The sequence below is a fragment of the Leopardus geoffroyi genome, chromosome D4 (assembly GCF_018350155.1).
Source record: "Leopardus geoffroyi isolate Oge1 chromosome D4, O.geoffroyi_Oge1_pat1.0, whole genome shotgun sequence".
Taxonomy (NCBI): domain Eukaryota; kingdom Metazoa; phylum Chordata; class Mammalia; order Carnivora; family Felidae; genus Leopardus; species Leopardus geoffroyi.
Window position 1 is genome coordinate 212844 of NC_059342.1, and position 17981 is coordinate 230824.

The 17981-nt window shown below is 46.1% G+C and overlaps 1 long non-coding RNA gene across 1 annotated transcript in view; it reads right to left on the bottom strand.

The window, feature by feature from the left end:
* The window catches only part of LOC123593314, a 48885-nt gene that overhangs the window by 11693 nt on the left and 19211 nt on the right, over nucleotides 1–17981 (bottom strand). Inside the window, exons 2-3 of the long non-coding RNA XR_006710253.1 lie at nucleotides 6085–6367; nucleotides 1039–1128 (exon numbers count right to left, since the gene is read on the bottom strand). This is a non-coding gene — a long non-coding RNA (uncharacterized LOC123593314). The remainder of the gene's footprint in view (nucleotides 1–1038; nucleotides 1129–6084; nucleotides 6368–17981) is intronic.

Sequence of the window (17981 nt, forward strand, 5' to 3'; positions counted from 1 at the left end):
CATCTACATGTCCAAATGACAACTATTAACAGCTGCTTTCCTGTCAATTAATGATGGTACAACTTGCATGAATGCAAATATAAAATACTTTTTAAAGCAAAGCTCACTCTAAAATATAAAATCTATGGAGAAAAATCCTAAGTTCTATTTTAAACAATCAGCTGCACCCAAAGAAAGAACAATAGTCTCCTAACTATAAATAACTGACTTTCAAAGTCTACGACGGTTTTTCACCAATAGAGCTCAGGCATGTTACCAAGAACACATGGTAAACTCTTACAACAAAGGCAGTCACCTTTTCCTTTATATTTTAGGATAAAATAACAGCTATTGCCTTGACATTATGAATTCATTGTATAATTCCGACCTCCTAAAAAGAAAAAAACTCTCTTAGTATTCTTAGTGGCTAAATTCTGTCAAGGGAAGAATACATTTATTTATTTTTTTTTTTAACATTTATTTATTTTTGAGACAGAGAGAGAGCGTGAACAGGGGAGGGTCAGAGAAAGAGGGAGACACACAGAATCTGAAACAGGTTCCAGGCTCTGAGCTGTCAGCACAGAGCCCGATGCGGGGCTCGAACCCACGGACTGCGAGATCATGACCTGAGCCGAGGTCGGACGCTCAACCGACTGAGCCACCCAGGCGCGTCAAAGGAAGAATACATTTAGATAATCATTAAGGATAACAGAAATTGCAGCAGTAAAAAAAAAAAAAAAAAAAAAAAAAAAAAAGGATATGAGATTCAACTTCAACCTGTGGGTATAATTACTCAGATTCTAAACTTAATCCCATTTCCTGAAATGTAAAATCAGCTTTACAGGTACCATTGCTTATAATATATCAGGCTGAAGTATGACTTTTCCCCATTCATCTTGGGGACAGTGTGGTAGATGAAAGAAACGGGGCTTTGGAGCCCATGAGAACAAAGTTATCAAAATGACAGCACTTACTAGTACTGTGATCTCAGAAACATGACCTACTCTCTTTTGAGCCTCAGATTGTAGATTTTTTCAAAATGAGAGTAATCATACTTACCTCACCTGGAGGTTATGGTGTACATGCTAAGGATGTAACTCCAGTGCCAGCCAGGAACTTGGAGTATAGTGGTACAGGGAAAGTGCAAGCCTATACAAATAAATAAATAGAGTTATAACTTGGGCTAAGGGAAAACTGGGATTAGCACTGTGTGAGCAAACAATGGGGGCGAGGGAATATGGAAAAAAACCGCATGTAAGTAGTGACTAGGTACTACAGATAGAAACCTGTTATGGAATGGATTTGCCTCCAAAATCTATACGTTGAAGTACTAACTACCCATGTGACTGTATTTGGATACCAGATCTTGAAAGGTAAAGCCAAGGTGAATGAGCTCATTTGGGGGGAGGGACCCTAATCTGATAACGTGTCCTATAAGAAAAGAGTGGGCATCTACACACACAGAAGGAAGACCACGTGAAGACACTGGGAAGGACGTCATCCACCAGCCATGGAGAGAGGAGACCCACCCTGCCCACACCCTGATCTAAAGTGTGAGAAAATAAATAAATCAATATCTGTTGCCTAAGCCACCCAGTGTGTGGTACTTTGTGATGGCGGACCCAGGAAACTAACATGAAATCCCAACACTTATTCAGCGAATGGTGTTTGAGCCTTTGTAGGGGTTAGGCACTGTCCTAGGGCCTTAAGGAAACAGCCCTAAACAAAGCTAGTTTGGTCTTTGGACCCCATGGAGACAACATTCTGGCAGGGACTGCAGCCGGCGACAGACAGCAAGCAAGTAAGAAAAACAGATGATGCCAAGGGCCGGGAAGAAAAAGAATGCGGGGAAGGCAGATCGGGTGTTCGGGTCGGAGAAGGAGCAGTTTTCTGTTTAAGATAAAGAGCTAGCAGAGACCCCACGGAGCAGGTGACGTCAGAGCAAAGATATGACAGAAATGAGGGAGTATGTCATGTGGGAGAACACTCCAGACAGAGAGAGGCAAAGTGAGTGCAAAGACCTAAAGCAGGAGTGTGTGCCTGACATGTTCAGGGAGCAGGGAGGGGGCGGGTATGGCCACAGCCCAGTAAACAAGGGGAGGGGGAGAGGAGATGCCTTCAGGGAGGTAGCAGAGGCTGGGGAGGGTAGCACCTGTGTGGTGCACAATTGGAGTCAGGCGTCTGGAGACATGAAGAGCTGGGGGCAGGGCATAAAGCCTTGCAGGCCCCAACTGCTGGTAGATAGAAGCCTGAGGCTGGCTGAGATCACCCCAGAGTAAGGACAGGGGGAAAGTTGATGGGAGGTGGGAAGAAGATGAGGACAGATCAACACAGACACTGGTGAGCAGCGGCCCGGGTGGGGGAGGAGGAAGGAAGGAATTTTTAAAGTAATTACGTGTGTCTGTAAAATGGTGCCATGTAGGGGCGCCTGGGTGGCACAGTCGGTTAAGCGTCCGACTTCAGCCAGGTCACGATCTCGCGGTCCGTGAGTTGGAGCCCCGCGTCAGGCTCTGGGCTGATGGCTCAGAGCCTGGAGCCTGTTTCCGATTCTGTGTCTCCCTCTCTCTCTGCCCCTCCTCCGTTCATGCTCTGTCTCTCTCTGTCCCAAAAATAAATAAACGTTGAAAAAAAAAATTAAAAAAAAAAAAATGGTGCCATGTAGTCTGCAAACTGGAGGTTGAGACTTCACCGTGAGCTTCAGCGATGTGTCGTTCATTAATGAGATGAAAACTAGAACAAGTGGGAGAGGAAGCCCTCTCAGACTCAGCTGACAGAGAGAAGGTCTGCAGGCGCCAGCACGTTCAATGCTAGGACGTAGGAAGACAAAACAGGTGGTGGTGGATGGGAAGTGATTGCTCCCCATGGGCCAGGAGAAACAGCTGCAGGTGCACAGGATGACCGGGTCCCGAGGAAACCCCCGTGTGCAGGAGAGAGTGAAGCCGTGCAAGGGCCGCGTTAGCGAGATGGCTTCCTCCCTTAGGAACATGGCTCAACTGTGGCAATGGGGCACCAGCCAGAGCCATGGGGACAGATGTAGCAAGGTGGGTGGCTGTGAGGTTGCTGGGACTGTGTGTGATTGGCAAACACGGTGAAGATGCCCTATGTTCTCTCTGCCTGTAGAAAGGGATCACGGCCAGGATATCGAAAGTGATGCACACGAGAAACAGAGCGTTGAGCCCTCCACAGGGACTCCCATGTTGTCCTCTTACAGCAGACATTCCCACCTTCTTCCTGCCCCCATCACCTCCGTGATGCCTGGCAATCCCTCATCTGCTCTCCATTTCTATGATTTTGTCACCTCAAGAATATTATACAAGAGGAATCAAAAAGCACATGACCTTTTTAAGATTCGCTTTTTCCCCTCTGGGCATAATTCTCCAGAGATTTGGTCCTGCTGCAGTGTCTATCAGCAGTGCGTGCCCTGGCACTGCTCACTGGTGAGCAACCCACCTCACGGGGCTAACATGGTTTGGCTATCTCCCTATGGAAGGACACGTTGTACTAGGCTGGACAATAGCCCTCAAAGAAATCAAGTCCTAATACCTGGAATCTAACTCCCATCGATGGGACCTAGTTAAGGATCTTGAGTCCTGGCTTGTCTGAGTGAGCCCTAGATGGAATCACGAGCATCCTTAGAGAGACTTGACAAACAAGGAGCACTGTGTCCAGGGAGACAGACTGGGGTGATGTGGACACAAGCCAAGGGAGGTTGGTGGCCACTGGGCACTGGGAGCTACCAGAGGGAAGAGATCCACTGTCCCCTGGAGCCCTGGGGTCTCCAGAGGGAGTATAGCCCTGCTGACAACTTAGTCTTAATGAAGCGAATTTTCCCAGAACTGTGAGAGAACACAATTTTGTTCTCATAGGCCACCAAGTTTGTGGTAAAAGAGCAGGTGTGTGCAGAACAGCTCCCCATCCCCATCTCCCTCGGACTTTGGAGTCTTCCTTCCCTGAGAAAGTCAGGGATGCTCTGATATTACAACCTAGTTGACTGCAGGCAGCCATTGAGTCATTATTATGACCGTTCCCACTTCTCAAGGCAGCACATTAAATTACATTTCCTGTGGGAGGAACTGTGTATCCATGTCCGGCCAATCCTATGTCACCCTCTTGGTTTAATACTCTTTGAATCCACTCCCATACTTGTTCCCCAGTCTCCTACCAGTGCCAAGTGGTAATACCCTGCCACTCCCTTGCATGGGCACCTGATCCTGCATAACCTGATCCCATACCTCTGTTTGGAGTACACTGGCATCCCGTTATTTTCCAGGAAGTAAACACGGATGATAGACCTGGAGCCTGAAGATCACTGCTCTCTGTCACAACAGTATTGTCTTAGGTGAAACCATTGAAACCTTTTCTCTAGGGGTTCTTGGGGTGGGGTAAGACTATTTTCCTCAGACGAGGGGGAGCTGCTTCTCTTGGCAACAAAACACAAGATACTCACCTCATGAGGCCATACATTTTCTGATGTCTCGCCCTTGCTTTGTATCCTATTTCCTGCGTATACCCCAGACACCCAAAACTGACCCCAGACAGGTTCTGTAGCTGCCCCCCATGGCCACAGTTACGACTCCATCCGCGATCCTCCAGCATGCTGTCCTCCATCACTCCGCACCAGCACTAGTGGTAATGTGAACAAATGTGAAATCACCTCTTGCCACCAATGACCAGTATCCACTTCTGCCAACAAGGAAGCTACTTGTTTGTGCACCAGAGAGAAGAGCAGTCCAGTCCCAGAGTGCCAGTTCCAGGCAGTTTCCTGCGGCCACTCGCAGTACAAACTACCACTTGTGCAGGACTGCGACAGGAGACAGACTGCACACCCAAAAGCAGTGAGTGAAGAGCACTGCAAGGGTAAGGGAACCTCCAGGAGATGGCGGAGAGGGCAAAGTGACCGTGCTAAGCAAAGGCAAGATGTTTCCACGAAGAAGAAAGTGCAAGGAAAAGTGGTTCCTGATCCCGTGAGATTTATCTGGAGATGAGGGTCGTGTGGGGAGATGTGACACAGAGGAACACGACTACAGAAGCGCCCCATTATCCATGAGGATATGTCTGGAGACCCCAGGTGGATCCCTGAAACCACAGACAGTACATATACTATAGTGGCCATGAAGGGGTGCTGGCGGCACACCCCCACAATGCCAATGAAAGGGTACAGGATGCCGATGTGGGGGTGCAGATGGTTCACGCCTACTTGGCCCCTAAAGGGGTGTTGTTGGTTCACCCCTACATGGCCCATGAAGAGGCGCAGGCTTGATATATCTACATGGCTGGTGAAAGGGCACAGAAAGGGTGCTACCATAACAATCCTCCATCGCGGATGAGGGCTGCAAGCATCACACCTCCCCATCACCGATGTAGGTGTATGGAGCCTGTCCTAGAAGGCCAAAAAATATGATTTGCATACCACAGGCAGCTGTTAGGGATGTGGCGATGAGCATCTGTACTAGGGCTCAGGCATTGGTATATGATCTTAAGATCTAAATACCAAAAATAGACAACCAGCTCCTAACTTAAGACTGGGTGAATTTCACAATAGAAGCAATAATGCTAGTATGTGCCACAAGAAATATCTGTCCTTGCATAAGTTTCTATCAGAGCGCATAACCACAGATAGTTAACACTAAGATAAAAATAACCTGACTGTAAAGTCAACATCAAACCAATTGTTAACCCAACACAGATAGGCAATCAGGAAAGATGAAAAGAAGTAAAAGGAACTCAGGGAACACAAACCCCACCTGTTCACCAATCACATCACCTCTAACATTTCTAGTATTGGAGGCCCTGCCTACCCAAGGACATTCGTGAAAAGGCTGTGGTATCCTGACCATGCAAAGGTAGCATAATCACTTGTTCCCTAAATAGTGAATCATATGAACGGCCACACGAGGGTTTTACTGTCTCTTCCAATTGGTGAATGGACCTTCCCGTGAGGAGACAGGAATAGGATAAGACCCTATGGAGCTTTAATTCACTGGCCCAAAGAGACTACATCAATACAACCAATAGGAACAACAGATCTCCCCATGGACCAAAAATTTAGGTTGGGGTGACCTCAGAGAATAAAATCCCCTCTGAGGGATTTAGATTTATACTTACCAGTCAACAGTACAACCTCACTGATTGATCCAAAATACTTGATCAATGCTGTAGGTACTATACATGTACCCTGGCAGAGTTTCCTTTGGGGGTGTGTGGTTGTTGTCTTCACATTCAGTGCAGGGTTATGAAACGGTGGTGGTGGTGGTGGTGGTGGTGGTGGTGTTTTCTCCTTTTCCATAAAGAGTTCCAGGGCGACCATTTTGTGGGAGCCAAGTGGTAGCTGGGCTGCTCCTGGATCCCTTGCTGCTTCGGGTTCCCTGTTGGGTGTCCTACCAGTGGCCTAGCAGAAAAAAAATAAGAGAAGATGACAGAACACACTTAGGTAACCGAAGATGTGAATGAAGAGCCTACTGAAATACCACCAGAAGACAATGGGACAGTGCTGCTGTCCACAGTTACAGTCCAGTTTCCTGGAGCATGTAGGATGCACTAGAGAAATGCAGTGTCACAATACTTGAGAGATGTCTGGACAGTAGAAGAAACGCTGCACGACCCCAATGCTGGCTGGGGAAATGTGGTATATGTCGTCACCTATACCAAAGATAACAAAAGAACAATGGACGAGACGGATGCCTGCTTCTTCAGGAATGAAAGTGAAAAGATCCATCCAGGAAATGTCTGATTGAAAATGCTTTTAGGTACACTTTTTGTGAGAGAAAGAGAGACAGAGAGAGAGAGAGGGAGAGACAGAACACAAATCGGGAAGGGGCAGAGACAGAGACAGAGAGAGAAACAGTATCTGAAGCAGGCTCCACATTCAGAGCCATCAGCATGGAGGCCGACCCAGGGCTCAAAACCACAAACCCAGAGACCGTGACCTGAGCCGAAGTGGGACTCTTAACCCAATGAGCCACCCAGGCTCCCAGAAAGCATCTGACTTAAAAGGAAAATCACCATTACATCGCTGATGAAGGGGCACAGATGGAGCACCTGTGAAGCCCTCCGGGACCAAGTGGGTGTGCGACCATGACTTAAGACTTACCCTCGCCTGGGTGGCGCCGTCGGTTAAGCGTCCGACTTCAGCCAGGTCACGATCTCGCGGTCCGTGAGTTCGAGCCCCGCGTCGGGCTCTGGGCTGATGGCTCAGAGCCTGGAGCCTGTTTCCGATTCTGTGTCTCCCTCTCTCTCTGCCCCTCCCCCGTTCATGCTCTGTCTCTCTCTGTCCCAAAAATAAATAAACGTTGAAGACTTACCCTGACCCCTAACGTTAATCCCAACCATAACCCTTAGCTTAAGAAATGCTTGCTTCTTCAGCTGTGGAAGTGAAAAGAGCCATTTGTAAAACATCAGATTTAATAGTGGCATCACTACTCCCTCGCTGAGGGGAGGCCCAGAGCATGGGTGTCACCTTCACATGCAGAGGGGGTGGCAGGTCACATGCAAGAACCCCCTCCTGCATGCAGGGGAGGCAGGCCGGTACGGGAAACCCTACCAGGCTAGAGGGGGCAGGACGATGGTGTGAAAAATCTCCCACACAGAGGGTAGGGCTATCGCCTGAATGCCCTCCCTCACCGAATGGGGGGCAGTGTCCATGGTGAACACCCTCCGGCTTAGAGTGGGGGTGCAAGCATGACCTACCCCTTACCCTAGCCCTAACCCTAACCCTAACCCCTAGCCCTAACCCCTAACTCTAACCCTAACCCTGTTTTTCCCTGATACCTAGAACCTGCAGTGGGTCATGTCTCCAACAAAACTGACTGCCACATGTGGAGAGTGCCCACATGGACACCTGGTTTTCCCCTCTAACCATCAATTCCACAGTAATTGGTATTGTCATTAGAGGGGTGGGACCCTTTGGAACAAGAGGGGCTTCTCTTGTTAAATTCAGCCAGCAGTGAGCGCTGAGACGCCCGGGGCCGTGAGCCTGAGCTGCGGGCCCCCAGTGGCAGGGATGGTCCCTGCAGCTGCCGCAAGCCCCTGGGAGGCAGGACATCTGAGAGATGGTGCCCGGCCATCTGGGCTGTGAGGCACGTGCTGTCTGCTGCTTACTCGCTCCGCTGGGCACTGCCTCCTCTTTCTCAGACCCGAAGCCCCGGGGAAGAAGACAGCTGATGTTCCTCCACACCCTCAGGATCCCAGGCTCCCAATTATTTTTAAAGGTCTGAAGGCATCAGAGAGCCGGCCAAGAAGGGAGCAATTAGGAGACAGATTCAAGAAAAGCCATACTTGTAGGGATGTAGGCCTGGATTCGGGCATTTTTGCCCAGGTTGGGGCTGAATGAATTAGCAGTGCTTGTGACATCCTGGGGGAGGTGGGAGGGAGAACATGGGATGCCAGCTCCCAGGGGCACCCGTGGTGATCTCCTGCATTTGGATTGGAACCCTGGGAGCAACACTAAATTACAGGTAAAGGTGTGTAAAAAAAAAAAAAAAAAAAAAAAAAAAAAAGCAAAGATAATGCAAGCAGACTGTAGCTGGTGCTGAGACATCTGGGGGCTTAGGAGTTTGAAGTTTCTGAAAATGTAATTAGGTGATTTGGATTGCTAGTCAGGAGGAGACTCAGGAGGACCTGTGGGCCTCCTATTGTTTCTAGAAGGAATTTTCAATGCATTGTCTACAATATTCAAATTTATACTGACACAAGAGGAGACCAGGTAACATTAACAAGAACAAGCAGAAAGAACAAGTGATAGAAATAGGTTCACAGGGGATCAGAGATTAGAATTAGAATATGCAGGGGAGCCTGGGGGCTCGGTCATTTCAACGTGCATCCCTTGATTTCGGCTCAGGTCACGATTTCAGCTCAGGTCATGATGGAGCCCAAGTTTTACACATTGAGTACACATTTGAGTACACAATTTTTTTTTTTTGCAAAACTGCTTCTAGCTTTAATATTACAAAGCTTCTTTTACATTTTAGGCTGCAAATGGAAAACAGTATCCCCATTCCTTCATCAAAAATGTATTGACTGCTTATTCCATGGCAGGCACTGGTCTGAGCACTGGGAGGCAGATGAATATAGCATGGTCTATCTTCCTCAACGTAAGGCCTGTAAGATTCAGTCCGCTGTGTTCATTTAATACATTTACAACACTAGCCATTCTGTTTACAGCTATCCATCCTGCCTTATCCCTTCCCCAGATAAAAAAAAATAAGCACCGTTCAAATTTAAGATTTACTGTGTTAAAAAAACAATTCAACTGCAGCACCAGGGTGGTCAGTCGATTGAGTGTCCGACTTTGGCTCATGGGTTGGAGCCCCACCTTGGGCTCTGTGCTGACAACTCAGAGCCTGGAGCCTGCTTTGGATTCTATGCCTCCCCCCTCCTCTCTCCCTGTCCTTCCCCGACTCGTGCTCTGTTTCTCTGTGTCAAAAATAAACATTTAAAAAAAAATTCAACTGAGTAAGTTTGAAGATTTGATTGGCTTTGTTAAGCAATACATAAGTTGGGCAACATCTCTTCTAGCAAACAGAAAGATACTCCCAGGAGTTATACAAAATGGAAAGTTTTTAGAGGATGGAAGGTGCAGCAAGAAGTTATTAGCACAAGAAAAGAAAGAATTGCTTCAAGCCACCTTCCCTTAGGGGGAAGCAAGGGGTTCCTATTAGGCAGATGACCTCAACTTCTTTGGGGGCTGGTAAGGGCCCACGGTACAAAGCACCTCACTGATTGTGACCAGCAAATCCCAGATTGATTGGCTTCAAATTCAATTCCTTAAAACTACAATTAAGTCTTAGTTTCTCATCCTGGGTGCAAGTGTCTGTCTCCACCTTGGGCCTGTGGTTTCCTTTTTAACAGTATTGTTCTGCAACCAACCTCCAGAACTTTTTCATCTTGTAAAACTGAAAAATCTATACCCATTCAATAACTTCCCACCTCCCTCTCCCCACTAGGGCCTGGCAACCACCATTCTACTTTTTGTCTCCATGATTTTTGCTATTCTAGATACCTCCTATCAATATAACTGAGACAGAGAAATGGAAGAAAGTCTCCATCTCTGCTGTTTCTCTGCAAGACCCCATTCACACATTCTCTATATTTCACCTTGCATCTGAGTAAACCTAAGAAGCTATGTTTCTACCCCAAGGGAGAAACAAGAAAGTTAATCATTCTCTGAGTTTTGTCCTAGGCCCCCAAATACCTGATAACATCTAAAAATAACCAGATCCCAAACATATTCCAAGACATTAGCTTTTAACAAACTTCTGCAGACACTGGCATTAATACCCCCTACCTTCCATGATTTATGAAATAACACCTATTATTCACCTATCATTCACCTTTGGTCAGACCCTACCCTGGATTCCTGAAGGAACACTTATCCTGGACCCCTTTCCACCATAAACCCCTAACACTCACTCTCCTTTCCTTTCCAAGTTTCCCAGAGAACAAACTGAGGGTTGATGGAGGGAGGTGGGTGAGGGATGGGCTAGAAGGGTGATGGGTACTATGGCCGGTACTTGTGATGGGGGCTAGGTGTTATATATAGTGACAAACCACTGAATTCTACACCTGAAACCAATAGTGCACTGTATGTTAGCTAACTAGAATTTAAATAAAAATTTGAAAACAGAACAAAAAAACAAAAATGATTTGCCTCAAGAAGAGGAAGCCCAGGTACACTGAGAAGCAGTTGTGTGAAAAGAAGTGAAATGTTATGCCTGACACTGTAACACTGTAAGGAGTGCTCCGTATACTGGTTGCACTGCTCTGTTCATAATGGCTAATACTAGACAAACAGTAGACAAATGCGGCAGCAAATCAGTTGTTTTCCCAGAATATTGGCCTCCTTGCGTGTGTAGTTTGAGTACACATTCCAAACGTACTACTGAGTTTCTTCCAGCCTGATCAAAAGTTTCTTTTCTTTGCTCTGAATAAAGCTGAACCATGGGTTCTCTATAGAAGGTGGTATTTGGGGGGCGCCTGGGTGGCGCAGTCGGTTAAGCGTCCGACTTCAGCCAGGTCACAATCTCGCTGTCCGTGAGTTCGAGCCCCGCGTCGGGCTCTGGGCTGATGGCTCAGAGCCTGGAGCCTGTTTCCGATTCTGTGTCTCCCTCTCTCTCTGCCCCTCCCCCGTTCATGCTCTGTCTCTCTCTGTCCCAAAAATAAATAAACGTTGAAAAAAAAAATTTAAAAAAAAAAAAAAAGAAGGTGGTATTTGGGGCTTTCCTTCTGTTTTTAAAGCAATTTCTACTTATTTTATTGTCTACTTAACTTTAGTTTAATTACCTTTTATTTTTTTAATGTTTATTTATTTTTGAGGGAGAGACAGAGAGTGAGCGGGCAGAGGAGAGAGAGAGAGGAAGACACAGAATCCAAAGCAGGCTCCAGGCTCTGAGCTGTCAGCACAGAGCCTGATGGGGGCTCGAACTCACAAACTGTGAGATCATGACCTAAGCCAAAGTCAGATGATCAGCCAACTGAGCCACCCAGGCACCCCAGTTTAATGACCTTTTAAAAGTGGCATTGTAGGGGTGCCTGAGTGGCTCAGTTGATTAAGTATGCAACTCTGGATTTCAGCTCAGGTCATGATCTCAAAGTTCATGAGTTGGAGCCCCATGTCAGGCTCTGTGCTGATAGCTCAGAGCCTGGAACCTGCTTCGGATTCTGTGTCTCCCTCTCTCTCTGCCCCTCCCCAACTCACGCTCTGTCTCTCTCTCTCTCAAAAATAAATAAAACTAAAAAAAAAAAGAAAAGATGTTTCCATAACACAATGTAGGTCATAATGCAATGTTACAGGAGCAAAACTGTTTTGCTTAGAACCCACTTACAGTCTGTAACTCAGAAAGCTTTACTTCCTCAGAAAACATGAAGTCAATAAGCAGTTTATGTGAAGATATGGCATTAGATAATCTGCATATGAATATACATATATATTCTGAAATTACATTACTTCTGGGACTGATTGCAGCATCAGGAAGAGAGTTGGGCAATGCAAAGTTGGAGCAGCCGATGTCCTGGGGCTCTGACTCAGCAGGTTTGCCAGGTCCCAGCTGTGAAAGTTCACCACTATCTCAGGTGACAAAGACTGTAACAGAGGATAATTTGACATAGTCTAGACTATATTTGCAGTTAGCTGTGTTTCCCCAGTGGCCAGGCTCCTTATCCAGAGTTGGAAGCTTACCATCTAACTAACATTTATGGATTATTCAACTGTATTTCCACCCACTCTCAGAAGAAATCACAGCCTGTGGGTTTGAGCCCCACACTGGGATCTGTGCTGACAGCCGGACCCTGCTTGGGATTCTCTGTCTCCCTCTCTCTCTCCACCCTTCTCTCTCTCTCAAAATACATAAATAAACTTTTAAAAAAAGCCAATTACCACACTAGCAAAGTGAGTTTATTCAGGGATAGCAGAAGAATTGCAATTCAGGACAAACCATAGCCAAGTTGGGAGAACAAAGTGAAGGTCAACTTTCATGATTTTTTTTTTTTTGTAGTTTTTTGTTTTTGAGGGAGGAGGGGGGAAGCAGCGAGAGAGACGGAGATAATCCCAAGCATCCTCCACACTGTTAGCGCAAAGAGGGATTTGGGACTTGATCTCACGACCTCGAGATCATGACCTGAGCTTATATCAAGAGTTGGATATATAACCAGACTGAGCCACTCAGGCATCCCTTTTATGAGGTTTTAAGAGGAAACTGGGAAAGGCTGTTTTGAACAAAAGTATATCTGAGAAGAACAAGACTCTGAGGTTGTGGTGATTTCTCATCTGCAAGCAGTGGTTAATGTGTTGTTGCTGGAGCAAAGAGAGATCCTTCCTTTTCTTAAAATTCCTACCTGTGTCCTTCCTTATTGAAATAAAAATTATCTTCCTTCTTCCTGCTGATTGTGCAGGCTGCAGCAAGTGGGGCGTGCATGTCAGCCCCCGTGCAGGACTTCCCAACTCCGTTCTTTTTTTTTTTTAAGCTATTTTTTTCCTCTTCTTCTTTTTAATGTTTATTTATTTTTGACACAGAGAGAGAGAGAGAGCACAAGCAAGGGAGGGGCAGAGAGAAGGGGGAACAGATATCCAAAGTGGGCTCCAGGCTGTCAGCGCAGAGCTCAATGCAGGGCTCAAACTTGTGAACCACGAGATCATGACCCTCTGAGCCAAAATCAGATGCTTAACCAACCGAGCCACCCTCCCAACCCATTCTTAACTGAGGCTTTCTTTATTTATTTTCACGTAACTGTAACAAAAATAAGAAAAAGAGAAAATAAGTATTGGAGAGAATGTGGAGAAACTGGAACCCTCTTACATTTCTGTAGAAATGTAGAACAGTGTACCAGTGTGGGAAACAGCTTGGAGGTTTCTCCAAAAGCTAAACATAGAATTACAAACCAGCACTTGCCCCTCTGGATATATACCCAAAAGAACTGAACATGGAGTTCAAGAAAACCTGGTACAGAATATTCATGGCAGCACTATTAATGACATTCAAAAGGTAGAAAGAGCCCAAACACCCATCACATGATGCACAAATAAACAAAGGTGGCATATAAATACAATAAAATGTTATTTAGTTTTTAAAGACGAAGAAAATTCTGTGGTATGTTACAGCATGAATAAAACGTGAAGACATTTATACTAAGTGAAATAAGCCATTCATACACACACACATACAATACTACATAATTCCACCTTGTGAGATTCCTAAAGTAGTCAGATTCATAGAAAAGGAAAAAAGAATGCTGATCATCAGCGGCTGGCGGGAGGCGGGGGGTGAGGAGTCACTGGGGAGTGATTGCTGGGAGTGATTGCTTGCTGGGGGCCCAGTCTCCGTTGGTGGAATAAAAATGATGTGGAACTAGGTGAAGGTGATGGTTGCACAACCTTGTGAATGTACTACATACTTTAAAATAGTTAATTTTGGGGTGCCTAGGTGGCTCAGTTAAGCATCTGACTTTGGCTCAGGTCATGATCACGGTTCACGGGTTTGAGCCCCGCGTTGGGCTCTGTGCTGGCAGCTCAGAGCCTGGAGCCTATTTCAGATTCTGTGTCTCCCTCTCTCTCTGTCCCTCCCCTACTCCCACTTTGTTTCTCTCTCTCTCTCTCAAAAATAAACATTAAAAAAATTTTAATGGCTAATTTTGTGTTACATAAATTGCACCTCAACTTAAAAAAAAGTGCAGGAAGGCCTCCTTTATGGTGAGCAAAAGCCTGGAGACAAGTGTGCAGATCAAGAAAAAAAAAGAAAGGGTGCCTGGTTGGCTCAGTCAGTTGAGTGTTCAACTTTGGCTCAGGTAGTGACCTTGTGATTCCTGAGTTGAGCCCCATATCCAGCTCACTGCTGTCAGTGCAGCACCCACTTCATATCCCGTCTCCCTCTCTCTCTGCCCCTCCCCTGTTTGTGTTCTCTCTCTCTCTCTCTCTCAAAATTAAATAAACCTTTTTCAAAAAAGAAATGAAAATAGAAAAAGACCTTTGGCATAGTGTAGGTGTGTAGGCCAGGAGCTGAGAAGAGGTCCCTCAGCCAGCCAGCCTTCATTACTGAGCTGGCATTGACCATTGTCATCCTTATCTGAAACTCAGGCTTTATTTTGTGCTTTTCTTATCATAAGTACCTAGTGTTATTTCCCAAGTCCATACTAATGCTTGCTTAATTGTTGCAACCAATATCTTACCTTGGAAAACCAAGCTGCTTGGAAAACCAAGATCAAGAACTGCAAACAGCTTTGGCCTGGAGAAGAGGTGATATGCAGAACATGGAACAAAAGTTGAGATCATAGCCTTCAGGAAAACCTGTGGGGCAAGCACTCACTCAGAAGCCCAATAAAAGTCTAGACTCCCAGCATTCACTCAGCTGGGCTGATAACCTCTTGTTAAATGGAAATCTGGAGAACTTGGGGACACCTGGTCTATACTGAGAAGCACACACACACACACACACACACACACACACACAGCAGATGTTGGCCTGTACAGTGGAATTCTGGAAAGGCTCATGGCCCAGAACACAGGACGTGCCTCCAGGCACAGCACCTGCCAATTCTGAGAAGAGTGACAAATCTCTATCTGGGCAGCCATTCTACCACAACATTCAGGGAGAGGAATTCACACAAAGGTCAGACCAGCATCTCAAAATCTGGTTCACAACCCTTGCCTTTGAAATCCCTTGGGGCGCCTGGGTGGCGCAGTCGGTTAAGCGTCCGACTTCAGCCAGGTCACGATCTCGCGGTCCGTGAGTTCGAGCCCCGCGTCGGGCTCTGGGCTGATGGCTCAGAGCCTGGAGCCTGTTTCCGATTCTGTGTCTCCCTCTCTCTCTGCCCCTCCCCTGTTCATGCTCTGTCTCTCTCTGTCCCCAAAATAAATAAACGTTGAAATCCCAAAAGCTGCAGGGGAGATCATATGAAAAGTACCACACTAGTAGTTTCCTGGGGAGCCTGGGGCTTGGTAGAAACTGTGGTTGGTTCTGGCTGGTGGCAGCCTGCCCTAGCACCAAGCACATGAACTTTCTGGTTTTCCAGGGTTGTTGATGATGACATCAGAGCACAGCTTGGAAAACCAATGGACCATGGCTGTATGTTGACAGTATGTTGGCTTTGTTCACAGCAGACTTCCTAATGCCAAGACCATTATCAGGCACATAGTAGGTGACAAAAAAAAATAATATGTATCTGAATGACTGAGCCATAGAGAAGCTTGATCCCAGCTGCAAACTAGGAGACCTCATTGAACCTGCAAGTTCACGTCACTAGAATACAGTAAAAAGAAAGCTGAAAGACCCCAACCCTCACTAAACCCAGAGTGGGGAGCATCATTGCAATTCCTTCATTACAACTCATTCAAGTTGTTTTGTTTTGGTTTTCATCCTTCTATTTTCAGATACTAGCTTGTCACTTATTTGTAAAAAATGCCTTCACAAAAAATTTAAAGGAATCAGAAAAACACAGCCTAAAGAGTGTCCTGGGTCCCCTTCTGGATCTTGTATACTCCACCAAGTTTCACTTTTAACATTGGAAAAGTAGCAGCTGTGGGAATGGACTTCTAAATGCCTTACTGGCCACACACCGCAAAGGCCGAAATGTGATAGAATGCACTCTGTAGGTGCTAAGTGCTCCCCAAGACCCCACATGATTAGCCCTATTTTGCACATAGGAGAAAGATGAAAGTCATGATCTTTGCATACCAAGGTACGTGGACACTCACAAGAATGGGTTGGGGCCATGTTGCCTGCCCAGTGTTCATTCTCTAAGGCATAACAACTTCACTAGGGCATCATATGACGTGGCACTTGCTTCCTTACAGCAAGCTCTGACCTCCACACTGTCCCTCCTGTCCTGCTCCCCTTTGTCACACCAGAGGATCCCAGCAGCCTCATCTAGTGCACATCCACATACTCTGCTCACATTGTCTGCTTTGATCTGACTTGGCCTCACAGTCCATCCATCACTTCAGTTTTTAGTTTTCCTTCTGAAACACTTTAGAAGTCAGCCACTCGCCATCCCCACTGTCACTTCTCACCTAGGCCCTGACCACAGCCTCCTGACAGTCCCCTTGTCTCCACTCTGGCCCATATATCCTATGTGCTACACTAGAATGGAAGAGATCATTGCACAAGGCAAATCACTGACTGTGTCATTCTTGAAACCTCTGATGGACTCTACCACATCTGGAGAGAAGTTGACATGGCCCCATAGAGGCCACACCTCTTGGCTTCATCTTCCTCTCTGCTTCTCTCACTTATAGTGCTCTAGCCACACTGCCCTTTGTCCCTCTCTCAGCCACCCCAAACTTATCCCCTTTCTGGGCCTTACACAGGGCCTTCTGTTTTGAATACTCACCTTTCAGATCACCTCATAACTGCTTCCTCATTGTCATTCAGGTCTTAATTAAAGTGTCTGCTTTTCAGAGAGGCCATGTCAAACACCAAATAAAAACACTTTCACAAATTCTTATCTTTTCCATGGTAATTAATAGTACCTGACATGATCTTATTCATTTCTTTAAATGTTTATTACCTTTCTTTTCAGAAGAATATAAGCTGCTATGGGACTCTGGCTTATGATTAGAACAATGCCCAGCTTGGGCACCTAGGTGGCTCAGTCAGTTAAGTATCTGACTCTTGATTTCAGCTCAGGTCATGATCTCACAGTCTTGATATCAAGCTCCATGCTGGGCTCTGTGCTGAGTGTGGAGCCTACTTGAGATTCTCTCTCCCCCTCTTTCTTTCTGTCCCTCCCCTGCTCACACTTGTATTCTCCGCCCCCATCTTTCTGTCTCAAAAAAAATAAATAAATAAAAGAACAATGCCCAGCTCACAATAGGGAATCAAAACACGGAGGAAGAGAAAAAACTAACGTACCAATTTGTTCACATTGGTTTCTGTGAGCATGCGGAAGGCAAGTGAGTTGAGAAAAAAGCAAGACTGTACAATTTTTAAAAATGACCATGATAAGAATGAATGTATAGCGATACATGTTTTGTACATGCATAAAACTGAACATGTGTGAATATGTTTGTGTTATTAATAAAAAAATTACTTATGACTCTTGTTAAAGATAGTAAGGAAACTTTAAGGGGAACACTACAATGGGATTTTGTAGTTGGGGAGAGAGAAAGGGTTCAACTCATAACACAACAAAGAAAAATGGGAATTTATAGCCAAGTAGGTCAGTGGATAGAAAACTGAGAGGAAGCATCAGGGGTTAGAGACGATTCTGGCCAAATAGGATCCTGCTGAGTCCTAACAGGATTCCCACTGAAGGCAGTCTGGGGTGATCAATGTAAACCTCAACACCCCTTGGACTTCAGTAGTCAGCATCATTGTCAACTAGTTAATCGCATGCTGAGAGCAAGTAGTCCCTACAGGGGAGTATCTGTGGGCATGAGTCACAGGAAATACACGACGGGGCCCGCTGGGAGTAGAAGCCAAGGGTGTCAACAGGGAAGACAAAGAGTATCAAAGACAAAAGTCACCCAGGAGAGCCCTGTCTCAACTGCCCAGCAGCCTCTGCCAGCTTTCATGAAG